The sequence below is a fragment of the Taudactylus pleione genome, unplaced genomic scaffold (genome assembly GCF_031769625.1).
Source record: "Taudactylus pleione unplaced genomic scaffold, aTauple2 ptg000266l, whole genome shotgun sequence".
Classification (NCBI taxonomy): Eukaryota; Metazoa; Chordata; class Amphibia; order Anura; family Myobatrachidae; genus Taudactylus; species Taudactylus pleione.
The window spans coordinates 2195111-2216051 of NW_028284668.1; the positions used below are offsets into that span (position 1 = coordinate 2195111).

The 20941-nt window shown below is 44.0% G+C and overlaps 1 long non-coding RNA gene across 4 annotated transcripts in view; it reads left to right on the plus strand.

Moving 5' to 3' along the window:
• Positions 1–20941, plus strand: part of LOC148513937 (uncharacterized) — an 80492-nt gene that overhangs the window by 16271 nt on the left and 43280 nt on the right. For 3 of the 4 annotated variants that reach the window (XR_015880129.1, XR_015880130.1, XR_015880132.1), the window contains exon 2: positions 19360–19441. This is a non-coding gene — a long non-coding RNA (uncharacterized LOC148513937). Of the gene's footprint in view, positions 1–5714; positions 5814–19359; positions 19442–20941 lie in introns of all 4 variants that reach the window. The other variant, XR_015880131.1, reaches the window with a different exon arrangement.

The window sequence follows — 20941 nt, forward strand, 5'->3', positions numbered from 1 at the left end:
AGGAAGATCCCCAATGGAGGATATCACCAGTCTGCCACTGGATTACCAGGTTATGGGACTGATTCAGAGCCGCTCGCTGCTGGCGAGCGCTCGCTCTGAATCAGGGCGTGGATTTAACTATTTTTTTTCTTCAGGCTGCTCGCTAAGCTGTGGGTGACCACCCACAGCTTTTGCGAGTGGCCTGGAGATGGTCGCAATTATTGCAATCATCAGGCTTGCGAGGAGACCCTGTGGTAGAGTCTCAGCTCTCGCAAGCCTTAGTGGACTTCCTGCTCTAATAGAGTAGGAAGTCCACTACTGACATCACTGCCCACAAATGCAAGGCGTTCCTTTGGGAATGCCTGCATTTGCTCAACCACCCCCCCTACCCGCCTACAAAACGGGGCGAGCTGTCAATCAACATCGACAGCCGCCCTATCTTGTAGTGAGCCCCGGAGTGACTGAACTTCAGTCGCTCGCTGGGGCTCGTGCATGCACATTCCGGACGCGGCGCAGGGGGGCAAACATCGACCCACTTGCGAGCAAATGGACAATGAAGTAAAAGAAACGATAATTCTTCAAAGTGCAACGCTCCGATAGTCATTTTTAGAGGACGAGTCCGGAAAGCTATGCAAACCCTGGAGAGGTTTCTGCCATCCAAACCCATGACTGAGACAGGACTAGATAAGGGTTCAGGATTGAGTCCCAAGGTTTCAAAAAATATCTGGTCCATGAAGTTGTCCGCTGCTCTACTATCCATAAAGGTGGAAATGGAAACTTGAGCACCTGATGATTTAATGACTGCGGGAACAAGGACAGAATTCTGTGGAGAGATAGAGGCAAAGCCTAGATGTAACTCTCCACTTACACCTAGACCCTGTCTTTTCCTGACTTCATAGGACAGAGTTGGGCAATATGTGCATTACCGCCACAGTAAAGACAAAGGCCCAGTGCGTGTCTCCTGTGCTTCTCCTCAGTCGGGAGGTGGAAAGCCCCAATAGCATAGTCTCCTTTGGTTCAGAAGATGGAATCCAAATGGGCGAATGCGGAGCCTGCGATGGCAGGTTCTCTCCATCCTGCATTCCCGGAGCCGACGGTCAATATGAATATTCAGACTCATTCATCCAGACTCACAGCATAAGAATGTTGAACCAGGATGTCCTTTATCTGGTCAGATAGACCCCATCTAAACTGACTCCGGAGAGCTGAGTCATTCCACCCCGAATCTATGGCCCATTTACGGAACTCCATATAATAATCTTCGGCAAGCCTGTTTTCTTGCTTAAGGGACCAAAGACTAGCCTGAGCCAGCGCTGCTTTGTCTGGGTCATCATAAAGCAGACAGTCTGTAGAGCAACTGAGGTGGAGGGAAGGCTGAAAGCCCAAGTTTGGGGGTCTCCCTGTAAGAGAGAAATCACTATCCCAACTCATTGTATGCTGGGCTGCTGTGAGGGGGGAGCGGCGCCAGACCCTCGCCGGGCCCCTCAGGAAGCCCGGACCCGGGTAATCTGTACCCGCCCCCCCCTCTCTGCGCCCCTGCGTGTGGCAGTCTTGTGGGCTGGTGATTCTTGGCTGGTAGCGGCCTGTGAGCAGTTAGCAAGATGCAGCCTTTGGGCTGTGTAGCAGCCTTGAGGGCTGGTATGACTTGGCAAGATGTGGCAGATGAAGATCTGTACAATAATAAATTAATTGTCATTGGTATGCCGGACAGCGAGCTGAGCATGCTGGAGGGTGGCCTGCGCCACCAGGTTGACACAAGCAGCCGAAGCTATAATACAGCCTGTGCCACCAGGTTGACACACGTAACTGATGCTGTAGTGCAGCCTGTACCACCGGGTTGACACAGGCAGCAGATGCTGTGATGTGGCCTGTGCTGCCAGGTTCACAGAAGCAGCACAGGCTGAGATGCATACTTTGGACACAGAGTACTGTCCATGACGCCTGGATGACACGAATGGCAGAGGACAGGTATGCAAACTGTGCCGCCAAGATGAGACTAACGGCAGGTAGATGACAAGTGAACCGTGCCGCCTGGATGAAACAAATGGCAGAATAACTCAATACAATTGACAGGAGATTTGGAGCTCCACTGGGTGACAGGAGACTAAGCCAGAACCAGAAACATGAATACTCTATCAATGGCATGGAGTGAAGGGCTGGCTGAAATTTAACAGATACAGGGCCCAATCAGAGCAACCCTGCAAGCCTCCCTAATGATAGACTAGTGTGCACACAGACAAGACAATTAATTAGCTTGCAGTTGATACTGCACACAGACAGACAGTAATTAATGAACACATGAGATCAGCACACAGACAGACAGGAATGACAGGCTAAGAGCTAAACACAGATCCAAACACAACCAAGATGATCTGCTAACCGCAAATCCTAACAGTAAGCTTGCTGTAACTCACAAAATGGTGGAGCTGCTAATTCACAATTGTGTGCTCATTGGAATACACACATGCAGTCTATGCAACTGAGGTCTGAGCAGTTATGTGGCACACACATCTCATTCAGTGCCCACAATCTTCCCATTTAGTCACCACAATAATCCCACTGGGTTCCAACATCCTTCTCACTCAATACATCCATCTCATTCATTATACATATTCAGTTCCCTAATTTCTAAAACTATCATACTCTGTCTATGCATGTACACTAACTTTTCCATGCTGCTATAACTTCCCCAATCCCTACAGCTGTGTATTCTATCAACTGTGCTAGTCTGCATACCCTCATCCACACTGATATGTCTTTCCCCATGTGCACCACCCTGTCTTCCTGCATCCATGCCACTGTGTTTTCTTCCATCTTGCCTTGCCCCCAGCCACATAATTCTGTCTTCCCCTCATCTCTGCCACTCTTTCTTCCTCCATCTGCACCACTCTTTGTCGCCCCCATCTGTACTGCTTAATCTGTCTTCTCCCCCCATCCATCATACTCTAATCCCATCAGCTCTATGTTTTGCTCAGAATTCCGTTGCATAGACCGCATATGTGTATTCCAATGAGCACACAATTCTGTGAATTAGCAGCTCCACCATTTTGTGAGTGACAGTAGATCTCACTCTATGAGAGTGCTAAATCTGCAGTTTACCACATGGTTTCATGGCATACCATATCTGTATTACGCAAGGAATACGTCCATTAAGGCATCAGCCTTAATGATCAGAATTTCATTGCTTTTTGAAGATCATGTCTAAGAAGCTGTAATGGGACATGTGAAACTGTAAGGTTTTTTGTCTATGGAATTTCATAGCTTTTTAAAAATGTTTTAACTATCAGGGTTTAGAGGAGCAAATCAGGTCACCTGCAGAGGAGAAGGTCAACAAAATGGTACATTAGTGCAGGTGGAGGAAGGCCGGCACACAGGTGGTGTTTTGGGGATGTACAGGGAGAGACGGCTATGGGGGTTGGCTGCAGGATTGTGGGGCAGCGGCAGCAGTGGGATGCGGAGCAGTGGCAGCAGGGGAGTAGTGCACAGGGGCATCAGTGGGTGACAGAGGTGCTCACTGGTGCTGGGCATGCATCTGAGAAAATAAGGCACAGATGCATGGATGAATCAGTGACATCCATCTATGCATCTGTGTTAAAATTTGAATTTGTGTAAAATAAAAATTAAAAAAAGGGAAATGTCCCCCCCCCAAACACAACCAGCCTCAGGCTTTTCACCACCAGCCCTGGTTGTGAAAATATGGAGGACAAATGATGTAGGGGTCCCCCGTATTAAGCTCAACCAACACCAGACAAATCAGAACCAGTCCTGGTTGCCAAAATATGGGGGGCAAACGATGTAAGGGTCCCCCGTATTTAGCACGACTAGCACTGGGCTCTGAGCCGGTCCTGGTTCTGGAAATACAAGGGAAAAATTTGTAGGGTTCCCCTGTATTTTCCAGAACCAGCACCAGACTTTTTCTAGCAGGGGGCTGATGCCGCAGCCAGGGGAGCCCTTTCACCAGGTCCCCCATCTGAAGCATCAACCCTGTCCACTATCAGTCCAGGCTGGGGATCCCTGGGGAGCAGGGCCCCATGAATAAAGGGGTCCCCCTCTCCAGGGCACCCCAGGCCTAGGCTGATAGCCCGGGGCTATTCCCGGCACCCCTGGAGTGGTGGGTGCTGGGTTGATAGTGTAATGTGGTGTAAAAAAATAGAAGTATAATATTGTCTTTTGCAGTAGAAAACCGCTGGTATCTAGTACCCCTGCAAAAGAAATATATAAAAAAAAAACAACAGACACCATTTGTTTTATTATTTTATTGTACTGCATCTTCACCTGGGGGCAGCAGCATTTAAGCTCTTTTTTATGGCTGCTGTCTGCCCCAGGACTTCCACGCCGACTTCACCTGGAGAAGCCGCCCATCCAGGACTTTCATAGCGTCTTCTCTCTTTGGCAGCTTTTCACTGCTACATCCCCACTGATGGAGTGGCCTGACGGCGCCTCGCGCTGGCTTTATATAAGCCATCTGAGGGGGTGGGGTGTTGACGTTGCGAGCCGTGATTGGCTTGCGGTGGCCATATTTACATTTCAAAAATGGTGAGAACCGCTCATTGGCTGAGAGGCGGAAGGCTTGTCTCTCTCAGCAAATGAGCACTCAGTGGCAGGGTTTCCATAGTGAAATCCCACCACTAAGCTCATTCGGGATGTCCGTGGGTCGCGTATCACTTTTTTTGTTTTGCCAAGCCTGGGGATTGCCTACTGAGGACCAAAGAGGACCGATCCACGCATAGGAGAAGGTGAGTATGTTTTTTTTTCATATACCCTATGGATAATCTACTGGAGAAGTGGACCGATGGCTACAGGAATACATAGGTGAGTATGTTTACATGTGTGTGCATGCATGTTTGATTAACTTTTACTTTGTACGGTGTGTGTCCTGTGTTTATTTTAATATTTCTTTTGCTGTAGAACTACTGTACAGGAACCAGTGGGCCCATAATGCCCCGAATGCTGGTACTTGTGGTTTTCCAAGTACCAGCATGCGGGGGAGGCTTGCTGAGATGTGTAATACCACAGCTAAAGACAATATTAACAATTCAAATTTTTACACAACAAATTTACACTATCAACCCACCCACCGCCCCAGGAGTGCCAGGGATAGCCCCGAGTTATCAGAATAAGCCTGGGGTGTCCTGGAGAGGGGGATTCCTTTATTAGGGGGATCCCTGGCCTGGACTGACTAGCGGTCAGGTTGATGCTTCGGCTGAGGGGCCCGGTGAAAGTGCTCCCCTGGCTGTGGCATCACCTTCCCGCTAGAAAAAGTCTGGTGCTGGTTCTGGAAAATACAGGGGAACCCTACTCATTTTTCCCCCTGTGTTTACAGAATCAGAACCGGCTTGAGCCAATTGCTGGTTGCACTGAATACGGGGAATTCCAACGTCATTTGTCTCCCGTATTTTGGCAACCAGGACTGGTTCTGATTAGCCTGGTGCTGGTTGTGCTTGAAACAGGGGACCCCTACATCGTTTCTCCTCCATATTTTGCACAACAAGCACTGGGTTACTAAAAGCCCGGTGTTGGTCACTCTGTTGGGGGGGCATCGCGGTTTTTTAATTTTTTTACACACATTAAAAAATTTTTTTATACACAGATGCAGGCTTCACGAGCCTGCATCTGCCGCTGATGCTGGCTACCTCCCCCAGGTCCTATTGCTCGCCCCGTCTAGGCCGCTAACAGCCGCACCACCACCACCTGCCAGGTCTCAGCCGCCGCTAATGCTGGCTTCCTCCCCCCAGGTCCTGACCACAGCAAATGCTGGCTTCCTTTCTTCCGGTCCCGGCCCCCGCTATTGCCCACAGAAGACAGCCATCTTGGTGCATCCAAGTGAAATCACAGTGAGTATACCTGCTGGAGGCTCCTACTGAGGCTGCGCAAGGAATTGAATCTTCCTATATCTATGATGGCGAAATTGTCTATGATTTCTCAATTACCTGAACCCCAAAAGGCCCTACCCTGGAACAATAGCAACCTAATAAAACAAACCCCAAGTCTAAGTTTGCCCCCTACCCTGAGTTATGCCTTCCCAAAAATCCCCCATAGAGAACAGCAGAAAAGTGGCCCTAACTGAGTGTCAGAAAAAACTGACAGTTAGAACTTTAGAGTACTCCCTAATCCTCATTAATATTTTATTTGCCCTGCAATTTGGCATCTGAGCGACAGTTCTACCCGGCCATGCCAAATTTCAGCTCGGTACCTCCAATAGCTTTTGAGGCGTAGCGCCTTAAACTCCATTCCCCCCCCCTGGAATTCTCTATGGAGATTTTTTGATTTTTTTTGATTCAGCCTTAATATAAGGGCACAACTGTGCCCTTATAATATAAATGAATATATATATATATGTCCACTGTCAGCCGGTTCTCAAAAAACAATATGGCACAATGCTCAGGTGCCCTTCCAAACTGTTGCACACAGTACAAAACAAAGAAGGACAGCACTCAGAGATTTTTAAATGCAAAAAACTTGTATTCCAGATAGATCAACTTAACATAGACACACTTACCCACATATGTACCCCCCGAACAGCGAAACCATCTCCACTGCTGCAGATCACCTGCATCGCCCACTGGAAGTCACATGCAGTCGCACTTCCAGATCCAACGGAGTCAGTTGCCAAGGGGACAGCAAGCTTGTGTCCCATATCACACCAATTACCGCTCTCCACGGAATGCAGCAAACGGGTCTCACCAGGTAGGGGGCACTGTGTCGCCCACCGGAAGTCACGCGCAGCCGCACTTCCGGGTCAGACGCAGTCAGTTGCCAAGGGGAACGCAAGCTGGCATCCCAAATCACACCAATTACCGCCCTCCACGGAAGGCACCAAACGGGTCTCACCAGGTAGGGGGTTCTGTAAACATGCACAAATAGGCTGGTTAGCAAGAATAAACATAAAAAAATATTATTATACTGCAGAAAGTACCACATACAAGGAGATAAGAAACAACAAAGCATAGTTAATAACAAGCAATAATGGATAGCACTCACAAATTCCAGTAGTCAATGATGGTATAGAATACTGACAGCTAATGTGATCAATGCACTATATATAGTGGACAGAACAGCAGCAACCATTAAGAAATGGCATGCACATAATTAACCAATACTATTCCAATTAATTTTATCATTTAGTCCAGAAGGGCTAATGGTATTAAGTTGTAATATCCACTGGGATTCTTTAATCAGCAAGGATTTAGCTCTGTCCCCACCTCTTAAGGAGAGTGGGACATGATCAATCAAGAAGTATCTCAGTGTTGCTAGAGAATGTCCTCATTCCTTAAAGTGTTTGGCAACTGGTTGATCTATCACCCTTCCACCTAGTGACAAACGTATGGCCGATTGGTGGGCTGCCATGCATTCACTAAATTTCCTAGTGGTTTGACCCACATCGTACAAGCCACATGGGCACATAATAATATAAACAACATAAGAACTATCGTACATCAAAACATGGCAAATATCATATGTCTTGTTATTGTGAGGATGTTTAAAGGATTTGCAGGCCACAAGGTAAGAACAAGTAGTACAACTGCTACACTTATAACAACCAGAGGGTTTTTTTATATACATTCGGTAATTCAGGGATGCCCATGCCCGTTATATCGGTACGGTCCAATCTATCCCTCAGATTTCTCCCTCTCTTAAAGGCAGAAATAGGCCTAGTGTTCTTAAACACTGGTAAATTATTGTCTGAAGAAATGATGGTCCACATTGCCTGAGTAGCCCCCCTCATAATTGGGCTAGCCAAAGTTAAGTCACTACTCCAAGCAATAATGCCCTTATTTTCTTTCCTGGATGGATTAAGTAAATCTGTCCTTGCCATCTACAGAACCCTGTTTTTTTGTTCCTGTAGTACTGATGAATTGTAGCCGTAAACCTACAGATAAGTTTATCTATAAGATCCAGCACTTTCTCGTAGTTGCTAGGAATTTGTGCAGTGCTCATCATCTGCGATAGTGGCAGACTCATCTTAAGGGCTTCCGGGTGGTGACTGGATGACAGCAGAAAAGTATTTATGTCTGTAATTTTTGGAAAGATTTCAGTTTCAATTAAGTTGTTGGTCAGACTGATCTTTACATCCAGGAAATTGATCTCACAGGGACTATATGAAAAAGTGAACTTAATGGGTGATTATGATTCATTCACTTTAGTAATCAAGTTAACAAATAACTCAACCCCTCCGGTCCATATGAGAAATACATTATCTATGTACCGGGTATAATAGAGGATATATTGTTTGATCTCTGGGTCATCAAAAAATAATCGTTTTTCCTGCAGGAACATCTCCCCATCAAACAAAAAATAATTTTTCAATAATGTCAACTCTAATAGGGTCAAAAATTTCAGGTGCAAGGCATCTCTCAAGGAAATCCTTCATATCTCCAAGACCCTCCTGGTGGGGGATGACAGTATATAGACTACAGAAGTCTAAGCAACAAAAGGAGTGAGTTCGAAGGAACCTCTTTTAATTCAATCAATTTTTTTAACAAGGTCGTAGTATCCTTCAGAAACGTGTCTTGAAAGAGTAACAAAGGTTTCAGCACACAGTCCAACAGTTGTGAGATTGATTGATATAGAGAATTCCAGGCTGATATAATTGACCCGGTGGTTTGGTGCTATTTTTGTGTAGTTTGGGCAACGTGTATAACACAGGCACCCTAGGGTGTTAAACACACAATGCATTATAGATTTTTTGTGAGATTTTCTTCTGATCTTTAGCTAGTAATAGAATATCCGAAAATTCCTCAGAAAGGATATGATATAAACAACATAAGAACTATTGCACATCAAAACATGGCGAATATTATTATGTGGCTTGTACGATGTGGGTCAAACCACTAGGAAATTTAGTGAACGCATGACAGCCCACCGATCGGCCATACGTTTGTCACTGGATGGAAGGGTGATAGATCAACCAGTAGCCAAACACTTTAAGAAACGAGGACATTCTCTAGCAACACTGAGATACTTCATGATTGATCATGTCCCACTCTCCTTACGAGGTGGGGACAGAGCTAAATCCTTGCTGATTAAAGAATCCCAGTGGATATTACAACTTAATACCATTAGCCCTTCTGGACTAAATGATAAAATTAATTGGAATATTATTGGTTAATTATGTGCATGCCATTTCTTAATGGTTGCTGCTGTTCTGTCCACTATATATTGTGCATTGATCACATTAGCTGTAAGTATTCTATACCATCATTGACTATTGGAATTGGTGGGTGCTATCCATTATTGCTTGTTATTAACTATGCTTTGTTGTTTCTTATCTCCTTGTATGTGGTACTTTCTGCAGTATAATATGTTTTTTATGTTTATTCTTGCTAACCAGCCCTATTTGTGCACGTTTACAGCGCCCCCTACCTGGTGAGACCCGTTTGGTGCCTTCCGTGGAGGGCAGTAATTGGTGTGATGTGGGATGCAAGCTTGCGTTCCCCTTGGCAACTGACTCTGTTGTACCCAGAAGTGCGACTGCGCATGACTTCCGGTGGGCGATGCAGGTGATCTGCAGCAGTGGGGATGGTTTGTCTGGGGTACATATGTGGGTAAGTGTGTCTATGTTTGTGTGTGTTTTGTGGTCCTGATGAAGTGGTGTATACCCTGAAACGTTGATCTATTTGAAATACAATACAACTTGGAGTACTTCAGAATAGTCCAAATTAGTTATTCACTTGACTTTTTCTTCGTATGATAAAGAGAAATAATATGTTGAATGGAAATTTCCGGAAATTATACCCTCACACCAAAAAATCACCCAAGAGAGATGGCCAATTGGCCTTTAGTTAGTGATTGTCACAATATTTTATTTTTTGTTAAAATGATATAGACAAAATCAAAGGTTTCTTACATCATATAAAATTGTGTCAAATAGCCAATGCCTTGTTAGGTAGATGTTAACTCCCACTCATCCCTAAGGGTGTGATCTCACTGGTGGGAGCCTTACATATGACAGATGGATATGGCACAAATAACTCTATGCGTTTCATCCCTTTAATGGGACTTCTTCAGGGGTACAATCAAAATACAAATTTGGCAACTTTAAGGAAAATGACTTTGAACTTTTCACTGCAGACTAATCCCATTAAGGCCTGGTAGAGCAAGCAGTCACTGGTTCACTGAATCACTACAGCCAGAGGGCAGTGACTGTGTGTGGATCATGTTCCCAGGTGTTTGCAAGCCTTAATGGGATTGTTCTTTTGGGCAATACTTATTAGTTGCACTCTGCTTGCAATACCAGGTCTTAATGGGATTAGTCTGTGGTTAAAAGTTCAAAGTCAGTTTCCTTAAAGTTGCCAAATCTTTATTTTGATTGTACCCCTGAGGAAGCCCCATTAAAGGGATGAAATACATTGGGTTATCTGTGCCATATCCAACTGTCATACGTAAGGCTCCCACCAGTGAGCTCACACCCTTAGGAGTGGGTGTTAACATATACCTAAGAAAGGCATTGGCTATTTGACACCATTTTATATGATGTAAGAAACCATTGATTTTGTCTATATCATTTTAACACAAAATAAAATATTGTGACAATCACTAACTAAAGGCCAATTGGCCATCTCTCTTGGGTGATTTTTTGTAAGAGAGTATAATTGCAGGAAATTTCCACTCACCATATTAGTTCTATTTATCATACGAAGAAAAAGTCAAGTGAATAACTAATTTGGACTATTCTAAACTACTCCAAGTTGAAACAAGCAAAGGATATGAACTGTCCATATTTTATGTTACATCATTTGTAATATATTGTATATTAGCACCCTCAGGTTTATTACTTTATATATATATATATATATATATATATATATATATATATATATATATATATACACCACTGGGTTGTCCAATATCAATGAACAAAGGCACTCTCCACAGTCAATCTTCATGTAATATACTTTACTTTATTAGCGTTTTCGAGCTACACATTGCCACAAAGTCACTTCCATATCATTATATCCATTGAATTATGTCAACATTTCGGTTCTTTATGAAACTTCTTCAGGACATTCTTTACCAATATAGCAACAGTTGTAAAAAAGATCATAGGAACAACAATCTCTGTGTGTCCTATTGTCATGTACAGCAAATGCTCGGCTGGTGCTAACAAACACTCATGGCTCACGCAGCATCAGATGCTATCACTGGCTGAGCATTTGCTGTGCACGACAATAGGACACACAGAGATTGTTGTTCCTATGATCATTTTTTACAACTGTTGCTATATTGGTAAAGAATGTCCTGAAGAAGGTTCATAAAGAACAGAAACATTGACAATGGATATAATGATATGGAAGTGACTTTGGTGCAATGTATAGCCCAAAAATGATAAGAAAGTATATTATATGAAGATTGACTGCGGAGAGTGCCCTTGTTCATTGATATTGGCTTACCCAGTGGTATATTTTTGGATCGGTTTGATTCTAGTGGCACCCCCCATTGACATGTTCTATATGGTATGAGTGCAAGATGAGATATATATATATATATATATATATATATATATATATATATATATATATATATATATATATATAGTGCATCTGGAAAGTATTCACAATGCTTCACTTTTTCCACATTTTGTTATGTTACAGCCTTATTCCAAAATGGAATAAATTCATTTTTGTCCTCAAAATTCTACACACAATACCCCATAATGACAACATGTAAAAAGTTTTTTTGAGATTTTTGCAAATTTAATAAAAGAAAACACTAAGAAATCACATGTACATAAGTATTCACGGCCTTTGCCATGAAGCTCAAAATTGAGCTCAAGTGTATCCTCTTTCCACTGATCATCCTTGAGATGTTCCTACAGCTTAATAGGAGTCCACTTGTGGTAAATTCAGTTGATTGGACTTGATTTTGAAAGGCATACACCTGTCTATATAAGTTCCTACACTTGGCAGTGCATGTCAGAGCACAAACCAAGCATGAAATCCAAGGAATTGTCTGTAGACCTCCAAGACAGTATTATCTCGAGGCACAAATCTGGGGAAGGGTACACAAAAATATCTGCTGCTTTGAAGGTCCCAATGAGCACAATGACCTCCATCATCCGTAAATGGAAGAAGTTCAGAACCACCAGGACTCTTCCTAGAGTTGGCCGGCCATCTAAACTGAGCAATCGGGGGAGAAGGGCCCTAGTCAGGGAGGTGACCAAGAACCCAATAGTCACTCTGTCAGAGCTACAGCATTCCTCTGTGGAGAGAGGAGAACCTTCCAGAAGGACAACCATCTCTGCATCAATCCACCAATCAGGCCTGTATGGTAGAGTGGCCAGATGGAAGCCACTCCTTAGTAAAAAGCACATGGCAGCCAGCCTGGAGTTTGCCAAAATGCACCTGAAGGACTTTAAGACCATGATGAGACAAAGATTGAACTCTTTGGTGTGAATGCCAGGCATTATGTTTAGAGGAAACCAGGCACCGCTCATCACCAGGCCAATACCATCCCTACAGTGAAGCATGGTAGTGGCAGCTTCATGCTATGGGGATGTTTTTCAGCGGCAGGAACTGGGAGCCTAGTCAGGATAGAGGGAAAGATGAATGCAGCAATATACAGAGACATCCTGGATGAAAACCTGCTCCAGAGGAGCTCTTGACCTCAGACTGGGGTGACGGTTCATCTTTCAGCAGAACAACGACCCTAAGCACACAGCCAAAATATCAAAGAAGTTGCTTCAGGACAACTTTGTGATTGTCCTTGAGTGGCCCAGTGAGAGCCCCGACTTGAATCCAATTGAATGTAACACTTTCATATGGTAACCTACACTTCTCACACACCTCCAGGCCTGGTAATTGTAAAGGAGGTGGGGTAGGACTATTACTCTCCCAATCTTTTACATACACAGTTCTCCCACAGGTACCTTCACTCACATTTACATCATTTGAAGTACATTGTATCAGGACTTTCACCCCTTTCTCTCTGCGAGTTGCTGTTATCTATCGCCCACCTGGGCCACCTCAACAATTTCTGGAACATTTTTCTGCCTGGCTCCCTCACTTCCTATCCTCTGACATCTCCACCATCATTATGGGTGATTTCAATATCCCCATTGACAGTCCACAATCTCCTCATGCCTCCAAACTACTCTCTCTAACCTCCTCTCTTGGCCTCTCCCAATGGACTGACTCCGCTTCTCATAAGGAGGGCCACTGCCTTGATCTTGTATTCACCCGACTATGCTCAGTCTCTGATTTCAATAATGCTCTTCTCCCTCTCTCAGATCACAACCTTATCACCTGCACACTCTCCTCAATTACATCAACCTCAACGTCAGTGAAATCAACCAAACCTCCTAAAACCAGCAGAAATATTAATGCTATTAACTTTCATCAGCTATCTACCTCTCTACAACAACAACTCTCACCAATTTCTACATTCACTTCTCCTGAGACTGCTGCATCAGACTTAAACCAGATTCTAGAAAAAGCCCTTGATGAAGTAGCTCCAGCTACCCATCACACACCACGTAAACTTAGACATCAACCGTGGCATTCTAACTTTACAAGGCATCTACAAAAACTCTCACGTAAAGTAGAACGTCAGTGGCGAAAGTCTCATACTCCAAGTGACTTCCTCACATATAAGACTATCTACAACTCTTATCATACTGCTCTGGACACTGCCAAACAAACATATTTCCAATCTCTTATCTCTGCTCAAGCCTCTAACCCCAAGCGACTTTTAAACTGCATCTTAACCCTCCCTCACCCAAACCACCTGCTACTATCTGTGCACAAGATTTTGCTTCCGATTTTAGGGACAAGATTGATGAGATCCGAAATGAAATGGTATGCTCTTCCTCAGCTAGTGACCTGCTCAATTCGCTAACTGTATCCTCTGGCACATTCTCTTCATTTGATCTCACAAATGAAGTTGAAGTATCTTCCCTCTTCTCATCCTCCTACTCTATTACCTCTCCTCTAGATCCTATACCCTCACAAATCAGTAAAGCTCTGTCTCCTGTGCTTATCCCAACCCTAACTAAAATCTGTAATCTCTCTCTCTCTACTGGCATCTTTCCATCACTGTTCAAGCATGCAGTGATTACTCCTATTCTGAAAAAACAAAACTCTGACCCCAACACTCTCTCAAATTACCGTCCTATCTCCCAGCTCCCATGCCCCTCCAAGCTACTTGAGAGACTTGTCTACACTCACCTCACACACTTTCTTAACTCACACAACCTATTGGACCCACTTCAGTCTGGCTTCCGTTCCCAACACTCCACAGAGACAGCACTGACTAAGGTAGTAAATGATCTGGTCACTGCCAAGGCTAAAGGCCATTACTCACTCCTAATTCTTCTAGATCTCTCTGCTGCTTTTGACACTGTTGACCACTCTCTTCTCATACAAACAATACAATCCCTGGGTTTTAAGGACACTGCTCTTTCTTGGTTCTCTTCCTACCTATCTGATCGCTCTTTCACTGTTCGTTTTTCTGATTCTGCCTCCTCTTCGCTACCTCTATCAGTTGGAGTACCTCAAGGCTCTGTGTTAGGGCCTCTGTTATTCTCAATCTATACCACCTCTCTTGGCAAACTAATCAGCTCTTTTGGATTTCAGTACCATCTGTATGTGGATGATACTCAAATCTACCTATCTTCCCCAGATTTATCACCAACTGTACTGGTCCGTGTCACTGAATGTCTTTCTGCAATTTCATCTTGGATGTCATCTTGCCACCTGAAACTTAATATTTCTAAAACAGAATTAATTATATTTCCACCAGCCAACAACAGTTACCAACATGATCTCTCTATCACAGTTGATAAGTCGACAATCCACCCTGCCTCACAAGCTCGCTGCCTTGGTGTCATCCTTGACTCTGAACTGTCCTTTGTTCCCCACTTTCAATCTGTCTCTAAATAATGTTACATACATCTAAAAAACATAGCCAAAATTTGACCATATCTCACACAAGACACTGCAAAAACTCTAATCCATGCACTTATTATTTCCCGCCTTGACTATTGCAATAGTCTCCTTACTGGTCTTCCCAAAAACAGGCTATCGCCATTACAATCAATTATGAATGCAGCTGCAAGGCTTATCTTCCTTGCCAAACGTTCATCATCTGCTGCCCCGCTCTGTCAGTCCCTCCATTGGTTGCCGGTTTTCTACCGTATTCAATACAAAATACTCTTACTTACACATAAGGCTATTAACCAAACCACACCAACATACATCTCTTCACTCATCTCAAAATATCGCCCTACCCGACCTCTCCGCTCAGCACAAGATCTGCGTCTCTCATCCCCATGCATTACTTGCTCCCACTCACGGTTACAGGACTTTCTTAGGGCTGCACCCACTCTATGGAATGCCTTACCACGCAAAATACGACTTTCCTCTAGTCTACAATCCTTCAAGCGATCCCTGAAAACTCACCTCTTCAGGCAAGCTTATCAGATCCCAGAACCGCCCACACAACCTTCATAGTTTCCATATCTAATTACATCCCCTTTTACAGTCCACACATAACCTCACACATTGTCTTTCTCTCACATCCTCATGACATTTGGCCGACATTCCTGTGTGACTGGATCATGCAGCCAACCAAGAAACTGTGCATTGTGGCTGGACCAAGATGTAATATATATAGCACCTATCCTTGTGTATTACTGCCTATTTCCCTATAGATTGTAAGCTTGCGAGCAGGGCCTTCCTACCTATATATCTGTCTGTTATTACCCAGTTTTGTTCTATCAATGTTGACAATTGTAAAGCGCAATGGAATATGCTGCGCTATATAAGAAACTGTTAATAAATAAATAAATAAAAACATCTCTGGAGAGATTTGAAAATGGCTGTGCACCAATGCTTTCCATCCAACCTGATGGAGCTTGAGAGGTGCTGCAAAGAGGAATGGGCGAAACTGCCCAAAGATTGGTGTGCCAAGCTTGTGGAATCATATTCAAAAAGACTTGAGGCTGTAATTGCTGCCAAAGGTGCATCAACAAAGTATTGAGTAAAGGTTGTGAATAATTACTGTATGTACATGTGATTTCTTCATTTTTTTTTGATACATTTGCAAAAATTGGCAAGAAAACTTTTTACACATTGTCATTATGGGGTATTGTGTGTAGAATTTTGAGAACAAAAATGAATTTATTCCATTTTGGAATAAGGCTGTAACATAACAAAAAACAAAATGTGGAAAAAGTGAAGCGTTGTGAATACTTCCTGGATGCACTGTACACAGTTGTACACTGTGTACACTGTACACAGGGTCTTATTCAGACCCGCTCACAAGCGCTATGCGCTCGCGAGCGGGTCGATGTTTGGCCGCTGCGCATGTGCACACCGGAGCTGGCTCCGACATGCGCATGAGCGAGACCCGGCTAGCGACGGGCGCTCCATCGCTCCAGGTCTTGCACCAAAAGGGGGCGGCTGTTGATTTTGATCTACAGCTCGCACCGTTTTGGAGGCGGGCATGGGGGGTGGCTGGCCAAATGGAGGCGTTCCCGACGGAATGCCTGCCGTTTGGGGGCGGCCCCACTGACATCACGAGTGATGTCAGTGGTGAGCTTCCGGCTCTATTAAGAGCCAGAAGCTCACTGGGGCTTGCGGGAATGAGACCCTACCGCAAGGGTCTCGTCGCAAGCCCCGATGGTCACGATGGTCGAGACCATCACTACCATCACCTGGCTGCACGCAATAGCTGTGGGTGGTCACCCACTGCTATGCGAGTGGCCTGTTGGCCGCACCAAAAAAACGCCCTGATTCAGAGCGTCCGGCTCTGAATCAGGCCCACAGTTCGAGTCTTTTGAGCTTTGGCACAAATCTACATTGATTGCTGACACTGCCATTACTTGGAACTTACACAGCAGATTGAAAAATACAAAAAAGAGTTAATTGCATACAAAAGAAAGAAGATGGACAAAGTTAACAGTGATTATGAACAACATCTAGTTTATCCTTGGCTTATGGGTGGAGAACAACACAACAGACCTTTAGAAAATGTTCCATTTTTTGTTTTAATCAATCTGGGTTGGACACAGAAACCTCTAAGGATGACACTTCATCAGCCAGTGAAACAGAACCCCTACATCGCTCCAGCGGTCTGGCCCCTTTAGGGACACAGACCTGTGCTCAAATAGCACACATCAGAGGTGATATACTTGACTTGGTGGCCAGTGTAAGAGGTAGAGGTGGCATCCCCCGTTACCCAAATGCAAGTAAAGCAATCTTTAATTCATCATCCAGACAATTATCTTACATGGGAAATCAAGTTCTCTCTAATGGCCTAAATTTTGTTCCTACCTCAAAATTTGATCCATTTCAATGGAAGATTGAACATTATAAACCTCTATTATAGACCATCCTGAAGATTCATATAGACAGCCAACACACGCAAGAGAGGCTAATTATATTAGCCAGGGGGTCGGTGTATCAATCAGTGGCTATTTATATGGATAATCTCCTTCAACCATGTGTATAGGCACAAAAGAGTTATCTTAAGGACACCAACTTGTTGCTGTCTAAATTGGATAATAATAAGGAGATTCCCACAGGGTGTCTACTTTGCACAATAGACGTCAAGGAGTTATACACCAGCATTCTTCATAACCAAGGCTTACACGCTGTTCGAAAGCTTATCATGGATAGTCCCTTATATAAGGCTCCTAAGATAGAGTTCTTTTTTACTTTACTTGAATTGACTTTCAAGCGTAACTATTTTTTATTTAATGGTAAACATTACATACAACTGCGGGACTGTGCGATGGGATCATGTGTGGCCCCGTAATTTGCAAATTGTTTTATGTTCAGTGTTGAACATGACATTTTTCAGTCGTCAGTCTATTATTGCAAGTATACTCATGTATACTCGCTATATAGATTAACTACTCATGTTTTCGATTGACTCTATAGACTAATATAATACCCTCATTGAAAAACATAACAACTCTCCATCTCCAGCGAAACTTACTTTTTCTGCTGATCAACATAAGGTACACTACCTCGATGTCTGTATTGAATTAATTCATGGATGGATTGCAACTTCTCTCTATTCGAAAGTGACAGATCGGTATAATTAATTATTTGCACACTGCCATAACCCTATTCCTCTAAAACAAGGTCTCCCATACTCGCATTGCTGAGAGAGCAGAGAATTACCAGCGATCCTGGATCCTTGAAGTAGCACTTACGATGATGATAGAAATATTCTGATTACGCTGCTAGAATTTAGAACACTTTCAGTACTATCAATGAAACAAAAAGTGCTTAATATTTCAAGAGAGAATATACTAATAGGACGTGGGAAACCAAAGCTCCAGCTCCGACATTAACAGGATTTCAAAATCCCATTGGCCAATAATCAACTCAGACCCTAGTCTGAGATCATTGAAAGAGTAAATATCATGATAGCATGTCAAAGAGGATGCAATTTGAAAGGCTTCCTGGTGAAAAATTATGCATTTTCCAGTGAGATTACTGAATTTCATTGTCCAGGTTGTTTTAGATGTGTAAGTTTTGCCATCTGTAGTTATATGGTCACCGTTAGGAGTTTTTGGCTGGCTTGTCCAGGATTTTAACACATTGTCAGGACAAGGAGCATATTGTCCCGCCTTTCGCAGATTTTGAGAGATCTATTGGCTAGATTCTAATCTAGTCACTAAGCCACACAACTGATCATCCGACCGATGTGCTGTGCATGTCTGTGAGCTGGGAGTGGAGCTCTCTACCTGCTCTGGCACCACTGCTCCGGGCCAGGATCACAGCTCCACTCTGGGCAGGCGGCCAACACAATCTTGGATCCAGCTGGCTTGGGCTGTGCTTGTGTTCTCTATGAGTCTTTCTGTGAGCAGAGCCAGAGAGCCCTAGGACTACCGGTTACCACCCATGACCCATCACTGCCGAATGCCTGCTTTACTAACTCGGTAGTACTGAGTCTGGGTTTGGCCCACCACCTGCAGTGCTGCGGTGATTACCTGTGACTGAGGCTGACAGAGAGGATGGAGAGAAAGACCATCTCCAGGGGCTGGCTGAATGTGGGTGCTGGCTAGAGGCTGGGGCATGGCTGTATGTACTTGCACTGCAGTGCAAAAAATACAAGTAAGCACATACAGTAAAGTCATTTTATAAATGTTTGTCTTCAGTGAAGCCAAACATGGTTTGGCTACTTTAAGATACCACAAAATTTAAAATATTCTTGTACCATTTAGAGTTGGAGATTGGTCCTTGATGCTATTAAGAGCAGAAAGCTGGTGGATACACCGTTTGGACAGATTGGCCCCCAGGGGGGGTTAAATGAAAATCTGTGTCTCTCTTGTTTTCAATAAACCCTTGCTTTTTCAAAAAACTGTTATTTATAATCTTTACTGTTGTGTAAGCAGTATTCTTACATGGTGTTGCTCTCTCCTTGTCCCAGTGCGACGCATCCCTGTGACGTCATTCGTTCACACGAGTGTTTGTGGCAGCTGGAGACATAGACAGTCCCACAAGTATTTTAGGTAAGTTTTGTTTCTTTATTCTATATCTTGCACCCTGACAAAAATGCTCGCCTAAATACAGCATTGAAAGGTTGGTAACTTGCCTTGCATTCCTGTTTATTCCTGGGTGCCACCAGCATGGATTATATATATATATATATATATATAAACAAGATATGTACAATACGTTTCCGGATGCATCAATTTACATTTATAAATGAAGGGCTTGATTCATTAAGTATTACAACAGCGCTCGCAGTGTGTCGATTGTATGCATCGCAGTGCGCGTGCACGTAGGCACCACTGCGATCAAACAGACCACGCAGAGCCATCACAGAGTGATTGACAGGCAGTAAGCATTTGGGGGTGATGACACTGGGTGGTCGGACAAACGCCGGTGTGTGTGTTTGAACACCGTTGCATGGGCGTGCATAAACTAGCCATTGCGATTGCATACATGACTTGAGTACTCACTGCATGCAATAAGGTTAGCACTTTCTAAGTGAGGTCAAGGCTGCTGTAATTCTGCGTGAGGGGCAGATGGTACTCGATGTTACTGATGTTTATGGAGGTTTGCAAGGTATTACTGATGTGAGATATTATTATTATTACCAGTTATTTATATAGCGCACACATATTCCGTAGCGCTTTACAGAGAATAGTTGGCCATTCACATCAGTCCCTGCACCAGTGGAGCTTACAATCTATGTTCCCTATCACATACACACACACATACACACTAGGGTTAATTTTTTTTTTGTTGGGAGCCAATTAACCTACCAGTATATTTTTTGGAGTGTGGGAGGAAACTGGAGTACCCGGAGGAAACCCACGCAAGCACAGGGAGAATATACAAACTCTGCACAGTTAGGGCCGTGGTGAGAATCGAACACATGACCTCAGTGCTGTGAGGCAGTAACGCTAACCATTACACCGTCTGTGCTGCCCATATATTGGTAGTGGGAGGCAGTGGTCGTCTCTATGCTGGCATTGCGATAGCATTAATTAGCATATTTTTGCAGCAGATCTGCATGCGATTACGGAGTTGCGATTGCAATAGGGATCCTTAACGAATCAAGGCCCTAAGTGAACATTAAATTTTTTTCAATGTATTCGCTAGAGGAGTATATGCAAAGTTGCATGTGCTCAAACCACTTGATGAAGCAGCTGGACCAGGTCCGAAGCCGATATGTCTTCTACATGCTGGATGAAGGTCTCCTCTGCAGCTTCCGGTGACTCAAAACGAATTCCATGCATCTTGCACTTGATTCGTGGGAACACAAAGAAGTCGCAGGTGGTCAGGTCTGGACTGTGTGGTGGATGACCAAGTTTTTGGATGTGTTCATAGACTAGAAAATCCACCACTTTCCTGAACTTGTGGGCAAGTACATTGTCTTGATGGAGAAGGGCACCACAAATGTGATTTCTTGGATAGCACCTGGAAATGGCTTCCAGCACTTGTGGCATGTATTGGTTGCCATACCATTCCCCAGTGATGGTGCACTGCTGCAGGAGTGGTAC